Raw genomic sequence first — 11,025 nt, 5'->3', positions numbered from 1 at the left:
TGGGGTCGAACGGACTTTAATCGAAGTGTTCTCAACTGAGAACACCTCGATTAAGGTCTATTAATCTGGTGACCGGCAGCGTCGATGCCGCTGGGTTTCAGGCGATGGGGTAAGGTGGCGGCGCTAGGGTTTCATGGGGGAGTCCGTCTGTGAGTTCAAAGAGACGAGAATGGGAGATGGGGGGTCTGTCTTAGGGGGCGTGGGGTAAGGGATTGAGGTTATATAGTTAGGGGAAAATTTGATCTGGGCCGTTAGATCATTCAAGATCAATGTCCTGGATTTATCAACTTAATGGAAACGACGCCGTATGGGTTAAGTGAGACCAATGGGTCTCTGGGTGAGACGGGTCGGGTTAAGGCGTGGGTATGGAGACGTGATCTTGGCCATTGATCAATCTGAGATCAACGGCCCAGATCAAGTGTGATCAAAACGACGCCGTTTGGACGTCTCTGAGATTGGCTGATCTGGACCGGGCAAAAACACACTGCTTTGGGCCTGATTTTGGGTCCAATTTAAATGGCCCCATTCCGATTTGTCCAATTTTAACTCATTTCTTTTCTTCTTTTAATTCATTTTCTAAATACTAATCTACCAAAAATTCTAAAATAAGTTGTAAAACTACAATCATATTAAAAAGACATTAATTGACTCACACAAGATCAAACATTAATTAAACAAAATCACACCATTAAACAATAAAATGACAAAATTACCAAAAAATAATATTTTTGTGATTTTCATTCATTTAAAAACTAAATACGATTTAATTAATTCCTAATAATAGAATACGATCCTAAATTTACCCGCAACATATTTTTGTATTTTTAATTAATAAAAATAAATGATCACAGACAAAAACTACAAATAACTATCAAAAAATGCCACGCAAATTCTCAAAATTATACACAAAGACAATTTGTTTTATTTTTCGATTTCTTTTGGAGTAATTATCGTGGAAGCAAAAATCACATGCTCACACATATCATGATCAATGACAACACCTATTTTCTCTTGTTCTATGATGATTCTGACCTTAATAGTTTAAATATGTTTGTTGATTATTGATAACTGCACCATGTTTTCACTTGCAGTTGCCCCAGTGGCCACGAGTACTTATTAAAATATGGGTTTCACATTAAGTATGCAACTTTTCGTTGATGCCAATAGGGAGAAGATATTGTGCTTTACCCATTATTCTGAATAAGTGATATTTATAACCTAATTAACCTGGTCCTTGATGAGAAGTAAATTTTCTAAGTCTAGTGTTGATGGTTAAGCTGAGTTCTTACAGGTCTTTTAATCAGTAAAAAGCACAGAGTTTATCATCATCAAAAAGGAGGAATTTGTTGGCCCAAGAACAGGTGAAGTTTTGAAGAATGACAAATGAACTCAGGCATGGACCAGGTCCATCATGTGAAGCACAGTCATGATCAACCTATACATGTGAGATGCACGTAAAGGAGATAATTCCTACTAATCAAGCAGCAATATCTCCTGATCTGATAGAAAAAGTTGTATATTGGATAAGGGGAGAAAGCCTCCCTATGTGAAGAGAACACAATCCGGATAAAAGATAGTGTTGGAGTTTGTGTTGTTCAAGGACTCAACTTCGATGGAAGATCAGCAATTGAGTCTCAATCAAACTCTAATTACTAACTCATTAAATAACAGTGATTGTTCTCTTTTACAAGTATTACACTTACGCAGAAGTTAAACTAAATTGAAAGCAAAAGAGCAAGGCGATTTTGCAAGCAATTTATGTGAGATTTGAGTGTGCACTCTTGAAGCTACTTGAACGAGATAGAAGAACCAGTTCTATTGTGTTTTTTCTTATTCTAGTTCAATTGTAGTAGGTGGTTTAAAGTTGTATCTTTCCAGCTTTCATAGAAGCAATTGTATTAGGTACTTTGAGAGTTCAAGTTATAGGCTAACTTGAAGTTGTCGCAACAGTTAGAGGCTAGTTGCTACAACGGGATTAGAGGTAATCCTTAGGTTTACAAAGAGTTTTGTAAATGCTGTTTTGGCTCAGTGATTTAGTGAAGTGTTGGGAAAAATCCTACTGAGTAGTAGGTCGTAGTTTTTTCACCTTTTGAGTCGTGTGTTTTCCACGTAAAAATCTTTGTGTTCTTTATTTTATGTACTTTTAATTCCGCAAACAGTAGTAGTTAGAACACCTAGAAGAACCTGGTTCTTCTAGATCGAAAATTGGGTACCACACAAATCACCCTCTCTCTTGTATGGTATTGACACTTAAAACATCACCTCCAACCTATCGTTGACCCCGCCTCGTGTCTCATCAATCAGAACTATGTCATCAGCAAATAACATACACCATGTCACCTCCCCTTGAATATAATGAGTCAGTGCATCCATCACCAGGGCCAATAGGAATGGGCTGAGTGCAGACCCTTGGTGCAACCCCATAACAATCAGAAAATGCTTTGAATCGCCTCCTACTGTCCTAACCCGAGTCTTAGTTTCATCATACATATCTTTAATCACCATAATGTAGGCAACCAGAATCCTTTCAGCCTCCAAGCAACTCCATAGGACTTCCCTAGGAACCCTGTCGTACGCTTTCTCTAGATCAATAAACACCATGTGGAGATCCTTCTTCCTATCCCTGTACTGTTCCACCATCCTCCTAATAAGGTGGATAGCTTCTGTGGTAGAACGCCTTGGTATGAACCCAAACTGGTTGTCTGAAATAGACACCGATTTCCGCACTCTCGTTTCTACCACTCTCTCCCAAACTTTCTGGTTCTCCTAATGAAAGAACTTGGTTATTCTAAAAATTATCTATTGAAAAAAAAATATTAAAAAATTATTTCACCGGAAAGCTATTGCACAATGAGATTCTCTTTCCCATTCAAAACGTGAGAGATGTATTGTTACCCTATGTATAACAGCCTCGTTTGTTTTGATATTTTTTGGCTTTTATAGTGAGTGACTGTTATTAACCTACAACAACATTTGGCGTATAAATATTTTTTGACTAGTACAGATAAAAATTATTCAAAATTTAATTATTTTTCCTTTTTAAAGTTACATATAAAAGATCAAAAAAAATATTCAAATTGAAAATCTCAAAAGATATGCATGTTTTCCTAATTAAATATTGAATAAAGCTAATACATTTTTAGTAAATTCATAACTGAACGTATACCGATTTAAACTATAAGGTAGACATTTTAAAGCTACATAAAAAAAATAAATTCTTTCAAGATTGATGGAAGAACTTTTATAATTGTAGCTTATTTTATAGAATCCATTCTCTTACTAGCGATATAATGCTTGAATTAACGAAAATTCATGTCCAAAATTTCAGCAAAAAAGTATCTAATAGCCTTTCTTTGAAGACAATCAAAGAGCTTAATAGTTAAATTTTCTATCTAAATATTTTTTGAAAATTGTCCAATGGAAAAGATATTATGTATGACTGTACTAGTCTTTCCTTTGTTTTCAACAAAAGAAATATCGTACTATCTTTAGTTAGCATTTGGACATAAATTTGGTTGAAACTTCAAAAAAAGAGTTTTAAATTAGTGTTGAAAAATATTTTTTGGAAGTTGAAGTTGTATTTGAACATACATTTTACTAAAAAAAGTAAACCAGTTTTTAGAACTAAATAATTTTTCTTCAATTTTTTTTAAAATTAATCAAATTTTATAAACGAATAATATTTTTTTTGAAAAAAGTAAAAAAAAAATCTATATTCAAACGGAACCTTAGGACCTGTTTATCCATAGATTCTTTTTTATTTTTTTCTGGTAATTTTTAAAAAAATGTATTTGTCCATGAAAATTTATAAGTTTTTGAAGATTTTTTGAAAATGGAATTTTTAAAAATCAAAAAGTAGTTTTGACCACTTTTTCAAAAATTGGTCTTTTTTCGTACTCACAAAGCTATACATATTTTTTCAAATAAAATATATGTCCAAATATAATTTTAAATATTATTTTTTAACCTCAAATATTACTTTATTTAAAAATTATAATTTTATTAATCATAGATTTTAATTTTCGAAAATAGAATCATAACATGATAGAAAGTACAATACCAGTGTTTTCCGAAAATAATAAAGGAAAGGAAAAATAAAAAATAAAAAAGTTCTCGTCACATACAAAGGACGTGGCCTTTTCTGAGTCACATCACGAATAAAAAGGTACACGTGAATTCATATTCACGTATTACACTTTATCCACTCCTTTGGTCAAACTCTTAAATCGAAAAAATCTCTATTCCCCCTTCCCCTTTTCTTCCCAACAAATTCCTCCTTTCCCAATACTCAACACACACACACACACACTAAAAATGGCAAAAACCCTCTTATTCTTCACCATTATTCCTCTCCTTTTCACCATATCTTTATCCTCTGCAAACCCGAACCCGACACCGTCGGAGGCCCATAGAGAGCTAATCAAATACGGGTTCCCTATCGGGCTACTCCCCCAAAACGTGAACGGCTATGCCCTAAACAAAACTTCCGGCAACTTCGTTGTTTCTTTAGGTGCCACGTGTAAAATCACACTACCTCCGGACAATTACCTAGCTACGTATTCAAAGAAAATTACAGGCAAAATTGTTGAAAACCGAATTGCTGAGCTTGATGGGATTAGCGTGAGGGCATTTTTTAAGTGGTGGGGTATTACGGGTATTAGATCTAGTGGTGAGAATTTGGTGTTTGAAGTTGGAATGGTTACTGCTAAATACCCTTCTAAGAATTTTGATGAAAGTCCTTGAGTGTGAGGGGAAAAAGCATTCCTCTTCCTAAAGGTATATTATTTAATCTATTTATTTATATATTTATTCTAATAAAAGTTGTTAAGTATCTTTTAGTATATTCTTTCAAATTTTGTCATGGGGTGACGTTGTCTTGTATCAATATGATTGTGGTTTATTACTCACGGTATCTTAGTTTATGTGGTTGGTGTTTAACTAAGCATGTAGTAAAGGAAGAGTTTTGAAATTTTTGGTCTAAAATAAAGGGCCATGAACACATAATAAGAAAGGATATGATTATTGTGCTATATCTGGGGTGTTTGGTATGACTGAAAGTCATTTTTCATTGAAAATATTTGTTAGAAAATATGTTTTGGTATTTGGTTGGTGAGTAGAAAATATTTTTCAAAAAAAAAAAGAGAATAAATATTAAAGATTAATAATAATATCAACACTTTGAAGAGTGTTATGATGAAATTTTCGAGTATTAGAACAACAACAACAACCCAGTGAGTTGCAACGAATGGGGTTTAGAGAAGGTAAGATGGACGCAGCCTTACCTCTCCCCGGAAAGTCAGAAAGGCTATTTCCGATAATGTCTAAGTATTAGTTGAAATAAGTAATATTAAGTTAAAAGTTAAAATTGTTGTAAGGAAAATGACTTGCCCATTATCCACCGAGTTTCGAAGACTGCGGTTGGTCCAAAAGATCGGCCCCAGACGGATTTCTCGGTCATAAAAAAAAGACTTTCATCCAAAAGTGAGGAAAGTCATATTTCTCCTTTTGATGGAAAATATTTTCCTCCAGCGTACCAAACATACCAAACATTAGAAAATGACTTTCACATGAAAAATATTTTTCTGGAAGTCATTTTCCATCATACTAGGGACAACCCTAAAGGAAAAATAGTGAAAAAGGTGGAAGTGTGTTAAGGAGTAGAGCATTTAGCAGCAATTATGGGGTATGAGTATTAGAGGTCTATCTTCGGGAAACATTTTATGGTGTTGAATGGTCTTGTTGGTTGACCCGTCTGCAGAGGATATACCGATTTCCCAGCTCATATCAACATCAATATCCTCGTTGCATTTACCATCAGAACCGATGACTTGATTAAACAAAAATTTTCCGGTTATATTCTTAGTCGACCTTACACCATGCACAAATGTCGAAATAACAAATAACTAACTTATCATTATATCCTTTATATACTAGAGTATCCTAAACTCAACATACAGATGATAAATGATATCTAGCTTTACTGGTGAGTTTCCTAATTATCTAATTTGTCACCTTTTCAAAATCTACAATTATTTGACTAGCTGTTGGTTTGGTTTGGTGGAAGAGTGTGCAACAACGAGGCCCCTATTCTTAGGGATCTTCTCAGGTAAATTTGGGACCTTTTTTTTTGATAAGCTTGATCTTTCTATAGCATTAAAAAGTTAGTAAATGAGATGCAAGAGGTCATCATCTTTAACAAGAATTGAACTCATGACATCTTTTGACTCATATGCCACATTTAAAACACATGTCCACATATCTTTATACAATTCTTGCTCAACATTTCCGAAAAAAGATCTTATGGATTTTAGATCTTCTTTCACCAGCTCGATTTCTTCCTTTATAATACCAACTAAATAAGCATTGGAATTGAGTAAATCATCATTTAAGTTTTTGAGTGATTCATGAAGGAGTTGTCTATCACTCTTGAAAAAGGAGAGTTGAGATGAATCTAGTACTTTCAAGTAAACATGTTTGAGATCTTCCTTCAGGATTTCAATATTTTCCAGTAAGTCGAGAGTTGCACAAATATTTCATTGATACTCTCTTCATTCCTTGATTTCTCTTCCAAGTCGCTAACAAGAATTGATACCTTATTAGGTATCATTGTTGAAATAATTTGTCATGATGAATAAAGTCCTTCTGGAAACATTTTGTGGGTTTTCCTCTCCTATTCATCATCTCTGTATCCTCTGTCAAATCCGAACTCGATATAGATACCTCATTTTCAACTTATGGCTGAGAGAGTAGGACATTATGTTGTCCTTTTAGTTGATCAACTTGATGAAACAAAAACTTGACGAAATGGATGGACTTGATGAAATAGATGAATTAAAGAAATTCGTGAACTTGATGTCCCTCTACTGAATTTCAAGGTAGCTCATCCATTCTTGAAGATTATTCCTGTTAAACTAGGATTATACACATCTGTTCTACAAATTTGAAAGCATCAAAGTTAGCAAATGTCGGACGCTTCATTGAGCAACTCCTACGATCTACAAGCCTTTCCAGACATTCTCTAGAATATCTGATTCTCGAAAGATTTTATTCATCATGACAAATTGTTGGAGCACTTACCAAGGAGATATCAATTCTTGTTCGCGACTTAGAAGAAAAATCAAGGAACGAAAAGAGTACAAATGGAACAAACTGTGCAACTCTTGACTTGCTTTAATATACTGAATTTCTGAAGGGAGATCTCAAACAGGTTTACTTGGAAGCCCAGCCTCATCTCAACTCTACTTCCACATGACTAATGGATCACTCTTCATAAATCTTATACTCAAGCTTAAATAATTTGCTTAATTCTAAAGCTTATTCAATTACTCTGATAAAGAAAGAAATTGGGCCGGTTAAAGAAGACCTAGAATTTGTAAGATCCTTCTTCAGTAATGTTGAGCAAGAATTGTATAAAGATCTATGGACATGTGTTTTACATGTGATATATGAGGCAAAAGATGTCATTAATTCAATTTTTGTTAGAGATAATTGTCTCTTGCATCTTATTTACTGATTTCCCAATGCGATAGGAACGATCGAGCTTATCAAAGAAGAGATCTCTAATTTACTTGAGAATTTTCGGAAAATAGGACCTCATTGTTGTAAAATTTTCCAACAAGCCGAAAAGCAACTCATCATTAATAGTGGACCAAATAATTGTGGGTTTTAAGGGGGAGCATTGGATAATTAAGAAACTCACTAGTGGACCAGCAGTGCGAGATGTCATTTTAGTCATTTAGTACGCCGGGTCTAGGTAAAACTACTCTAGCATCAACGTATTTAATGATAAGTCAGTTACTAGTCATTTATGCATAGTGCACAATCGACCAAGAATGTAATTAGAAAAAATATGTTGCAGAAGTTTTTTAATCAAGTTGCTGGTTCGGACGGAAAATACAATATTGATTGCCAAAATCGTTATATCCTCTGCAACCAGACACCATTGGGACCCCAAAGAGCTAATCAAATAGAGGTTCCACATAGGGCTACTTGCCGAGAATATCAATGGGTATTCTCTAAACACCTGTTCCTGCGACTTTGTGGTTTCTCTGGGTGACAAGTGTCGCGTCACCCTTCCTCCGGATAACTACCTTCCCACCTACTCCAACAAAATCAGTGGTAAAATCGTTGAGAACAGTATTGTTGAGCTTGATGGGATTAGCACGAGAGCTTTCTTTAAGTGGTGGGTTATTACAGATATCAGACCCAGTGGTGAAACAATGGTTGGAATGGTTACGGCTAAATCCTCTTTTAAGAATTTTGATAAAAGCCCCGAGTGTGGAGGGAAAAAACATTCCTCTTCCTAAAGGTAATTTTATCTATTTATTTACTCTAATAAAGTTGTTACGTTTTTGTATATTTTTTGAAATTTTGTCATAGGGTGGTGTTCTCTTACGCCAAATATGATTGTCATTTATTACTTCTAGGTCAATTTTGAAAGCTATTATGCGCTTTTCCTTAAGTTGTGGATTCCTTTGTTTATCCTAAGATTGACGTTTCCTGTATTTGGAAACTCTTTAATTTTAACATCCTCATTTTGCCCTTTATATGGAAATGACATGATTGTTGAAGACCACGGGATTCTAAAGCTAATTTTGGTGTGTTATAATATTGTGTTTGTTTGAAGCAAAAGATATTTAGTTTCTGCGTCATATATTGTTATGTAAAATGAAAGAGATGAAGTATTGGGTTTCAGTTACAGAAGTTTTGGGTACTTTCGACAGGGTAGCTAGCAGTCCGTCCTCGGCTTTTAATGCTAAGTTGGTGCCCATTATCACAAAGCAGTAACCGGTGCAGTGTTTTATTTTGCATCTATTGGCATAGAATCTTGTTATCTGTCTCTCCTCTTCAATAATATGAGACATGCATTGTTTATTTAAGGACTAGTAAATTGCGTATCTGCTTTTAGGGTTCCCCATTTTTAGCTTTATAACCGGCTGATTTGTGCTTTTGGTTCTTATCAGAACCTGCAATCTCTGTTGGAGAAAGGATCAACAACATTAAAAAACAAAAGATATGATTATCGTGCTAAGGAAAAAGAGTGAAAATAGGTAGAAGTGTGTTAAGCAGTAGCATTTAGCAGTTCAGGGGTATGTGAATTGTGATTAATAGATATCTGTCTTCTGGAAACATGTGGTGTTTAGTCATGAGTGGTCTTATTAGTTGACTAGTCTTGATATGCGGGTTACATGCTTTAATCATGTCATGCACTGCATTTCGTACTCTTCGATTTTCCACGAGAATTGGTATTTTAATTTCAAGTTTTCAACTAAGCTGCTCATACTCTGCAGAAATTCCTATTGGTCTTTTGGTTTAGTTTTTTGTACTGTTTCTTGTGGTGTCATAATGAGTAAAGAAGTGAAAAGAGAATAAAGAAGGCATGTGTTTTTTTTCATTTGCCTTTGTTCTGTAGATAAAGAGTGCTATATTACGCACATAAACACTACAAATTTATGGTTGTTTCGGAGTTCCATAAGGATGTAACCTTTTCAGGTTGTATTTATCTTGATAGAAAGGATTTTTAGGGTCTGGTGAGAGGCTGAGAGCTCTTTCTTATGGAACGGCCTATGAAAAAGGTCTTATAGAATTAAATCTTCCTTGAAGTTACTCGCTTAGAGGTATATTTACTTGATACTTAAGACATTTACTAGGAATCATTTTTGAGAAAAATTGTCATATCCCTATTTGTATAGAGGATTGGGTCTCTTTTGTTAAGAACCATGTTTTTGTGTAGGTTCTCTTCTTTTTGGTACATGGCTTGTATATGGGTTTCGCCCTGTTGTTAATAAAATTATTTACCTTATCAAGAAAAAAAAAAAGAAGAGAAAAATTGTCATATTTGGCTTCTTTTGGACCACTTCCCCAAGCAGTTTTGGAGAACTTCTTCCCGTTTGATGTTTCTTTTTCTTCTTTCTAAGAGGTACCCCTTACCCCCCCCCCCCTTTTATGGAAAGTTCTTTCTGCACACTGGTATTTTGTTGAGTTTTATAAAAATTGCTTAGGATCCACATGTTCTTTTGGCACTACATTATAAAAATTGCTTAGGATCCACATGTTCTTTTGGCACTACCGGACTGCTCAAAAGCATTCCATAACACTACTGGACTGCTCAAAAGCTTAAATTCTGTTCTTCAGTATATTGGTTATGCCTTTTTGGCACCTTGACCGCCTTTTGTTCATCTGACTCTCCTGTGTTTCAACCTCCCCTATCACTTGCTATGAGTACAATTATCCTAGCTCTTTGGCAGTGTATTTTCTGTTGATGCGTCGAGCCTTTGTTTTATCATAATAAACTGGTGGGACATGGGACAAACAGTTGGACATGGAGGGATTAAATTCCTGACTTGAATTTTGGGGAACTTGATAATATATGGTTTATTAAAGCAACAAAAATTAAATTCATTGTTATATATATATATTTTTAAAATGGAAAAGTGGTTGATTGACACGGTTCATGTGAAGCGTTTCTAATTCTTTGAAAAGAAACCATTTTAAAAAAAGGTTAGCCAATATAGATAACACAAATGTTATATTGTCCGAGTTTCTACAACAAAGAAAACACGGAAGACTAACACTTTCTATTTACTGGTGTCTTCTTTTCAACCTGCAGGGCTTTTGTCAGCTGCTTCTTTTGATTGGCTTATGAAATAAGCCCAACTGAATTGGGCGTGATGGTGCTTGATATGTTAAAGTTATCTTAGCACATTATGTTATCCGATTGACGATTTTGTGAATTGTGTAAGCAGTTGCTAAGTGTATTGTATATATGATCTATGTTATTATCTGGAATATTACTAATGGCCATTGAAAGATTGTTGCTCTTTTCCTCTGTATTGTACATTTGCTGCTGTGATTTTGACAAGGGAAGATTTATAATGAAAGAAACTCAAACCCCTCTCTCAACTCTTCCCCACCCTTAATAGTAAAAGAAGAGAAAGAAAGGCAAATGACTGGTGTTTATTTAACTCAGTTCACGGGTAAATCATCGATAAGACTCTATTTTCACAGAGCCAGTGGCCATGATTA

General features: G+C 34.6%; 1 non-coding gene across 1 annotated transcript; it reads left to right on the top strand.

Annotated features, from left to right (window-relative positions):
• Window positions 1-4,223: 4,223 nt before the first annotated feature.
• On the top strand, window positions 4,224-10,818 carry LOC107801219 (uncharacterized). Its single transcript, XR_012694428.1, has 2 exons — window positions 4,224-4,776; window positions 10,610-10,818. It is a non-coding gene; the product is annotated as an uncharacterized LOC107801219 (transcript).
• Window positions 10,819-11,025: the final 207 nt, after the last annotated feature.

The sequence above is a fragment of the Nicotiana tabacum genome, chromosome 8 (genome assembly GCF_000715075.1).
Source record: "Nicotiana tabacum cultivar K326 chromosome 8, ASM71507v2, whole genome shotgun sequence".
Classification (NCBI taxonomy): Eukaryota; Viridiplantae; Streptophyta; class Magnoliopsida; order Solanales; family Solanaceae; genus Nicotiana; species Nicotiana tabacum.
Note: the sequence above shows the minus strand (reverse complement) of the source record. Positions and strands in the feature narration are given on the sequence as shown.